Here is an 8,264-nt window from a genome sequence, read left to right on the forward strand (position 1 = left end):
GCCTCGTAACAGATGTGTATCAGGAGGTGGGGATTCAAGAAGTGCAGCTTCTTGAACTGTATCCATGCATCACAAAGAACTTGATCATCATGCAAGCCTAATGGAGGGTGGGTGGGAAGAGAAGAGCTCTCATGGAAGAAGGAAAGTCTACTCTGGGGACATCTCCTCCAGATGTTGTTGGACTCGAGCTCCCATTATCCCTGGCCATCGGCCATGCTGGCTGGGTCTGATGGGAGTCTGATGGACTCCAACAGTGTTTGAAGGGATACAATGCTATAGCCACCCGTGGTCAGTTCATTCCATTTCATCACTCCTAATTGATTTCCCCTCCCAATCCCAAGGGAAACAAAGGAATTGTGAAATTGAACAAGCATCTTCTGGTCTAGAAAGTTTCACTCCTAAGGGAAGCGGCATTCTTTGTTGCCATTTTAAGGACAAAAAGGGTAAGAGCATCTGTTGATGTGTATGAATATATGCAAGCATTTTCATTTGAGAGGGAAAGTAAAATTCAAATCAACTCCCAGCTCTGTTGTGTTGAGGGTTCTTTCCCTCTTTTTTGACTAATCCTTCTCCTCTGCCTTTAGGAAGAGCAAGACAACAACATACTGTACATTTTAAAAAGTGATGGGGGGAATTTCTCGATGCTAGAGGGCTCAAGCACCATCTAGCGGCATCATCCATTCATTACATTGTCAATGAACATTGTTCCAAGCGTCAAAATCGGAACCCGTCATGAGCAACAAACCCCACATAAAATACGAATTCAGCTGTGTCTGTGTAACACACAAAAATAAATAAATACACGTTTAAGATAATTAAGACAGGCAAGAAACTAGAGATGTGTTTGGCCCTAACTGTGGTTTCCAAAAGCTTTTCAAAAAAGTGAAGTAGCAGTTAGGGTGGAGGGTGAATTTGGGCCTGAATTTAACTGTTAATCATCCTGTATATGTTCAAGAGGAGAAGCATGGGGTTGTAATAGTATTACTCATAATAGTAAAAAACAAAACAAAACAAAAAAACTCTAAGCAGTTTATGCAAAAACAATAAAAATAAAACCACCTTCAATTTTTAAAAAAGTTGTTTTGTCCCCAGCCTCCTCCCTGCCGAGGGCTACAAAGGCCACACTGAGAGCAAGGACCACCCCTTGGGCACCTTTGCCTCAGTCTCCTTCTCCTGGGGCTCTTCCCTCCCCCCTCCCCCGCTACTAACTGCCTCTTTCCCCTCAGCCACCATGTCCTTTTGTGACATCAGAGGCAGTTTGTAGCTAATGGCAACAGCGCAACCTTCCTAGACCTGACAGTTGTGGGGGCACCACAGCAGTGAGTTGCTTATTATTAAAAAATATTTACAGTTCAACCTTCATATGTACTGATACCTATTTGTGCCCCAACTTCAACCCACAAATATCCACCGGCTTCCGTCAACTGGTTTCTGAAGGTGAATTTCAACAAGCGTAAATCTACAAACATCCACCTGCTTCAGCCTCATGGCATTTCACTGATATCTGAATGAGAACCCATTGGCTTCCACCCACTAACATCTTCCAGGTTCAGTTAGGTCCATCACTAGACGTGAGCCAGTTTCTGACCATGGATGCCAGCCACCTTCAAGCCACAACTCTGCTCAGCAAGTGAACTTGCCTTATTATCGTTCCACAGCATCCCACAGCCAGACAATTGCTTCTGTCCGTCTGCTGATTCCCCTTCTCCAAGTGGCAGAGTGAGCGATACTTCCTGTCCCAGCTGTTGCCCACTGTCGTCTGTTGGGAAAGAGGAAAGGGCTCACTTTTATACCCACCCAGTTGCCATGGGCATTTGTGATGTCACAGGTAGTCCGTAGCCAATGGCAACCACTGGGGATGCATCACCAGAATCTCCTCAGGCCTCACAATGGTAGATGCACCTCAGCAGTGATTTATTTGCATGCTTGTTTATTATTAGAATCATAGAACTGTAGGGACCCTAGGAGTCATCTACAGTAGTCCAACCCCCTCCAATTCAGGAATCACAGCTGAAGAATCTCTGACAGAGGGCCACCCAACCTCTGTTTAGAAACCTCCATTGAGGAGAGTCAACCACCTTCCAAGGCAGCTCATTCCACAGTCGAACAGCTCTCACTATCAGAAAATTCCTCCTAATTTTTAGTCAGAATCTCCTTTCTTGTAATTGTCATCCATTGGCCCAGGTCCACAACAACTCTCTTCCTCTCCCGTGTGACAACATTAGCTGGAAAGGAAAGGGGGGAACCTGGGCTCTTCCTGTTCCCGACAGCCGTGGAGGTAGTGTTGCAACCCATCCTGTATAATACAGGATCGTCCTGTATTTCAGTGTAAAATGCTACATCTTGTATTGATTCACTGCAGGACACAGTTTGTCCCGTATTTCTGTATTCTGCTACGCACTCTTTCTCTCGGCCAAGTAGGGGATCCTTTCCTCATCCTGCCCCCAAGGAGGACCGAACCAGGGCAAGGCTTTCATGTTGTTGCTTCCAGTTCCCTGCAGTTTTGGCTGAATTAAGGCAGCCATCTGCAGAGCTGCAGCCTGTGAGCTCTGGGCCCCGTCCTTCAGCGAGCAACAGGTTCTGAGGCTCTAGAAGCAAGCTGCTTTGTGTCAGCGAAGCCCAGAAGCCCCGTTTCTAAACAAAGTTATCTGCGTGACATTTGAAAGGGGAGGGTGTGGGATGAAATAGCTCTCCACAAGGATTGCTCCCCACCTAATAATTTCTCTCTCTTTCAGAAATTTAACAAAGCTTGTTCCCTCATCAGAATATGCCCTCCCCCATTTATTTACTTATTTGCCCAGGCCTGCATTTATTGCTATACACATGCATATATGTGAAAGGGTGCATGAAATGTCATTTATTTAACCTCTGTGTAGCAAAGCACAAACAGATGTACAAATTCATGTGTATGTGTGTGTGGCAAATTCCAGAGGGGCCACCCTGTTAGGCTGAAATAGATTGTAATGTATTGCTTTGTCTGCACCAGGTGAAAAATATCTACCACTGCAGCCCCCCACCCCGTATTTTGCCAAAACAATGCTGGCAACTCTAAGTGGAAGCTGCTCCAGCTCTGGCTTCTTGGCTTCTTACTTACAACTCCAAGGGGTGGCAGCACCGACTGACAGCTTCCTCCTCTTTAGTTTCAGTTTTGTAGAACACAGCATAGAATCATAGAGTTGGAAGAGACCACAAGGGCCATCAAGTCCAACCCCCTGCCAAGCAGGAAACACCATCAGAGCACTCCTGACATATGGTTGTCAAGCCTCTGCTTAAAGACCTCCAAAGAAGGAGACTCCACCACACTCCTTGGCAGCAAATTCCACTGTCGAACAGCCCTTACTGTCAGGAAGTTCTTCCTAATGTTTAGGTGGAATCTTCTTTCTTGTAGTTTGGATCCATTGCTCCGTGTCCGCTTCTCTGGAGCAGCAGAAAACAACCTTTCTCCCTCCTCTATGTGACATCCTTTTATATATTTGAACATGGCTATCATATCACCCCTTAACCTCCTCTTCTCCAGGCTAAACATGCCCAGCTCCCTTAGCCGTTCCTCATAAGGCATCGTTTCCAAGCCTTTGACCATTTTGGTTGCCCTCCTCTGGACACGTTCCAGTTTGTCAGTGTCCTTCTTGAACTGTGGTGCCCAGAACTGGACACAGTACTCCAGGTGAGGTCTGACAGCAGGGAGGAGGAGGGTCTGGACAGAAGCAGAAGGAGGTGGTTCTGCCTGTCATTGGCTCAGGTGGCACCTACCCTTGGTCTCCCTGCCTTCTGCCCTCTGGAATACCTCCTCTAAAAGTGTAGGCCATAGCTGAAGGACCTGCAAGAGAAGGAAACTGCAGGAGCAAAATGCGTATGTTTTTATGCTGGAAAGCTCTCCAGCCAGGTAAATTGCGAACATGGAAAGGCAACCCAAACATAAGCCGCCTGTGGTATAGTTTGAGTTTCTGTTATGAGAAGGGCTGAACGGCAAGGGGCAGCATAAGACCTTCACACTCACTCCTAATTTATGAAATGCGTAATTGTCACCAGAGGGCAGCAAAGGAGCATTAATGCTTGCTGATGTGCGGCCAGTAGATGTGTTACAAGAGAAAAGGAGCTGAAGAGGTTATGGAGGGCATTCAGAACTGATGAGAGTGTGATACTCTCCCCGATGCTTTTCAACATCTTTATGCGCCCCCTCGCCCAGCTTGTCCGGAGTTTTGGGCTGGGTTGCCATCAATATGCTGATGACACCCAACTCTATCTGTTGATGGATGGCCATCCTGACTCGGCCCCAGACACACTGACCAGATGTCTGGAAGCTGTGGCTGGATGGTTACGTGGGAGCTGGGTGAAGCTAAATCCTTCGAAGACAGAGGTCCTGTGGCTGGGATGAGACAATATGGGATTGGGAGGGCAACTCCCATGTCTTGCGGGGGTGCAATTAGTGCCAGCACCGTCCGTTAAGAGTTTGGGTGTAATCTTCGACACCTCCCTTTCCATGGAGGCGCAGATTGCAGCTATAACAAAGGCGGCATTTTTCCATCTCCGCCAAGCTAAGCAGTTGGCTCCTTACCTCTCTTGCCCTGACCTAGCCACTGTGATCCACGCGACGGTCACCTCCAGACTGGATTATTGTAACTCGCTCTACGTGGGGCTGCCCTTGAGACTGACCCAGAAACTCCAACGGGTGCAGAATGCTTCAGCGAGACTCCTTATGGGGTCCTCCCCACGAGATCACATTCACCCGGTGCTATACCAGCTGCACTGGCTCCCGGTGGAGTACAGGATCAGGTTTAAGGTTACGGTCTTCAAATAAAAACATCTTGAAGGTCCCAGGCCACAGAGAGGTTAGGCTGGCCTCAGCTAGAGCCAGGGCTTTTTCAGCTGTGGCTCCGATCTGGTGGAACACTCTGTCACAAGAGACTAGGGCCCTGCGGGACTTGACATCTTTCCGCAGGGCCTGCAAGACAGAGCTGTTCCACCAGGCCTTTGGCCAGGGCACAGCCTGACTCCCTCCTTCGGCAATCTTCGTGGAGCTCTGGCCGAATGGTTGCCAGTGGTTTAATTTGAATTAATTTTATAAGGAATGATTTTAGAGTGTTGTGTTGTGTTGTACTGTTGTACTGTTTTATTGTTGTTAGCCGCCCTGAGCCCGGCTTCGGCTGGGGAAGGCGGTATATAAATAAATTATTATTATTATTATTATTATTATTATTATTATTATTATTATTATTATTTCTTCTGCAAGGTGATGTTACCTGTTGCAGAGCTGGAAGCAAGAGCGGAGCAGTCTGCCTCAGAAGGTGGTAGACTCTCCCCTGTTGCAGCTGTGTAAGCAGAGGCTAGATGACTGCATGTTGGAGATGCTGTAGCAGTGAACTTCCTGCAAGGACAGGGTTGAACTAGAAGGCGTTTGAGGTTCCTTCCAACTCTATGATCCTAAAATACCTATTTGCAGCAGGGTTGGCTCACCTGTGGCCTGCGAACTGTGACTGGACTTCAAATCCCATCAGCCCTGGCCAGCATGGCCCCTAGTCAGGGATGATGGGAGTTGCAGTTCCAGCAACATTGGGTGAGAGGGAGACACAGGTGAGCCACTCCTGCCCTACGAGGTCAAAGTTCTTTCCGCATCTTTCAATGCACCCTGGTTTATTTTTAAAATGTTCAGCTCATATTAAACATTAACTAGAAAAGACTTGAATTATCCAAAAGCATAGCTGCCTGAGTTCTCTCCATGAAGCTTAAAAGAAGCTACAGAGCTTCCTTTTACTGAGGATCACCTCCCCCCCCCCCAAAGTGGTGGCTGGTGTGAATTGGGAGAAGGCATAGCAAAAGGTAGGAGGACCACCACTAGGTGGAACCAGAGCCAATAACAGGCACAGTCAAGCAATTCTGTCCCCCAGCCAGCCCCCTGCTGAGTTCTATGAGGGCAAAACTGACACCAAGGAAGAGGACGCTGACAAGCAGTGCCACCCCCTGAACTGGTTGCCCGTAAAAAAAGAAGGCAGGCAGGTTGGGGCTGGCCGAGAGCAAACTGCGGCTGAGGGGGCAATGCTCCATTTGCCCTAATAAACCAGCCTACACTGAGCTATCCAGACTGGGTTTTATGTTTGGCTTTTCGTAGGCGTTTCATGCAAAAAGTCATTGATAGTGCAATAGTGCTGGATTGATACTGGACTGTCCGCACATTGTTCTGTTTTATTAGTTGTTCTGCAATGCCTCCCCAGTGTTACCTTCTGGAGAGGCACTCTTCTGCTGCAGCATAACGAAAGCAGGATGAAAAATAAACTGGGACGTTCATGGTGCAGAAAGTTACAGGGGAATGTTTCTGCTCCGAAACACTGGAAGGCACAAACAGTTATCAAAAGTGAGACCCCATATAACTGCCCCGATACCCTCATGAGGAAATCATCAGGAATGTACAATAAAAAAGATGTTTGGGGGGGGGGCCATTTAGCTAACTCGCTGCTATCTATCCTGACTGGCAGCAGATCTCCCCAGGTAATGTTCTTTTCCTAGCCCTTCCACCCAAAAGGCTTTTACTGGCAACGTCAGAGATTGAACTTGGCCTTTCAAACATATGCTCTGCCACTGAGTCATCGCCTCCTCTGGGATTATTCCTAACCTTTTCTGGGTTCACCCTGTCAGCTTATCAACTGATTCGCCACACGTGAGCTTACCCGCGAGGTGATTGCTTGGGTGCATGTACCCATGCTCTGGTAACCATTTAGAGCGGGAGAGGGGATTTCTCTCCCCCCCCCCCGATGTTGCTGAACTGCAACTCCCATGAGCCCTAGCAAACATGCCAATAGCCAGGGAGGATGGGAGTTGTAGTTCAGCAACATCTGGAGGGTCAAAATTCTCCACACCTCATTTAAGACTACGTATTGAAAAATGTGTTGCCATTAAAAAATACCCAGAAGCTACCATTGATCCAGAACAGGGCTGCGAGGTTATTAACCTGGGCAGCTTGATCATATGGTCCCTGTGTTTTGTCTGTTGCGCTGGCTCCATGTTACTTCTGGTCCCAAATGCTGGGTTAAGCCCTTAAAGATCTAAATGGCTTGGGACCAAGTGGCCTGAAATACTGTTTACCTCTATATTCACTTACCTGGAACTTAAGATCCTTTCCAGAGGACCTGCTTCAGTGCCTGCACCAAATGGAGGCAGGTCACCGCTAGGGAGAGGGCCTTTTCAGTAGTGGCACCCCAGTTGGGAACAGCCTTCCCTAGGAGGCTGGCTTGGTGCCATCTCTGTGGTCTTTGACGCCTTTCTGTTCATCCAGGCCTTTTAAATACCTTATAGCCAGAGCCACTCAGTGTATCTTGTGGAAGATTGTCAGTACTGTCTACAACACTAACTGGCAGTGTCTCTCTTTCGGGCAGAGAGTCTTTCCCAGCCCTACCTGGAGACGCCAGATGGGGACTGAAGCTGGGACCTTCCTCATGCCAAGCAGATGCTCTAGTACTGGGCTAGGGCCCTGCCCTGTGTGTGCTGACTTTGGAGTCAGCCCCATTGGCCTCAAGTGGACATACTTCCGAGTCAACATGCATCAGACTGAGCAGTAAAACAGCCCTCCCTTAGCACAATGACCTCCTGTAGGGCTGATCTCGGGGAACAAGAGGTTTTTAAAATGTGGCATACTGAATCTGGTGAGCCATAGTCTGTTGAGCAAAGGGTGAGCTTACATCTATATAGAAAGGGAAAGGAGTAATATTGCTTTATCTGTCCTTGCTTTAGGACAATGGAAGCAGAGAAAGGGTGGAGAGGCTGGTGAGGTTCTGACAAGTGTTGATCTCCGAGCTAACCAAGCCGAAGAGCCACCGCAATGGTACCCTGCTGTGCAAACTGCTGCTTATAGGAGATGTTGTCAATTCAATCTCCTGCCAAGTGTTACCTGATTTAAAGGGAGAGTCGGTGGAAGCACCCGAGGAACCTTCGGTGCAGAAAGAGATTGATTATGGAATAAAATTATAACATTACAGCTCTGAGCATGTCTTCATATCCAACCTGTAGAAGATGATTGCATCCCAATCAATTTATGGCTACCAGTTTTCAACAACCCCCCCCCCAATCTCCACCCCCCACTTTAGCTTCTCTCTGAAAATCTTTGAGGAGGAATGAGTTTGTCCAACATTTTTCTTTGGAGATTTTTAAAACCTGTCTTTGCTTTCCACCATGGACAGCTTGACGGTTGCATTTGTGCAAAGCGAGGAAAAGGACAAAAAGCAGCTGCAAGTTAAGGATACAGTGGTACCTCTAGTTACGAACATAATTCATTC

At 47.7% G+C, this 8,264-nt stretch overlaps 1 long non-coding RNA gene across 1 annotated transcript; it reads left to right on the forward strand.

The window, feature by feature from the left end:
- Positions 1 to 1,383: 1,383 nt before the first annotated feature.
- On the forward strand, positions 1,384 to 7,973 carry LOC128411021 (uncharacterized). The gene is made up of 2 exons (XR_008329669.1): positions 1,384 to 1,892; positions 7,723 to 7,973. It is a non-coding gene; the product is annotated as an uncharacterized LOC128411021 (long non-coding RNA).
- The last annotated feature ends 291 nt before the right edge of the window (positions 7,974 to 8,264 follow it).

Source organism: Podarcis raffonei, chromosome 3 (assembly GCF_027172205.1).
Source record: "Podarcis raffonei isolate rPodRaf1 chromosome 3, rPodRaf1.pri, whole genome shotgun sequence".
Classification (NCBI taxonomy): Eukaryota; Metazoa; Chordata; class Lepidosauria; order Squamata; family Lacertidae; genus Podarcis; species Podarcis raffonei.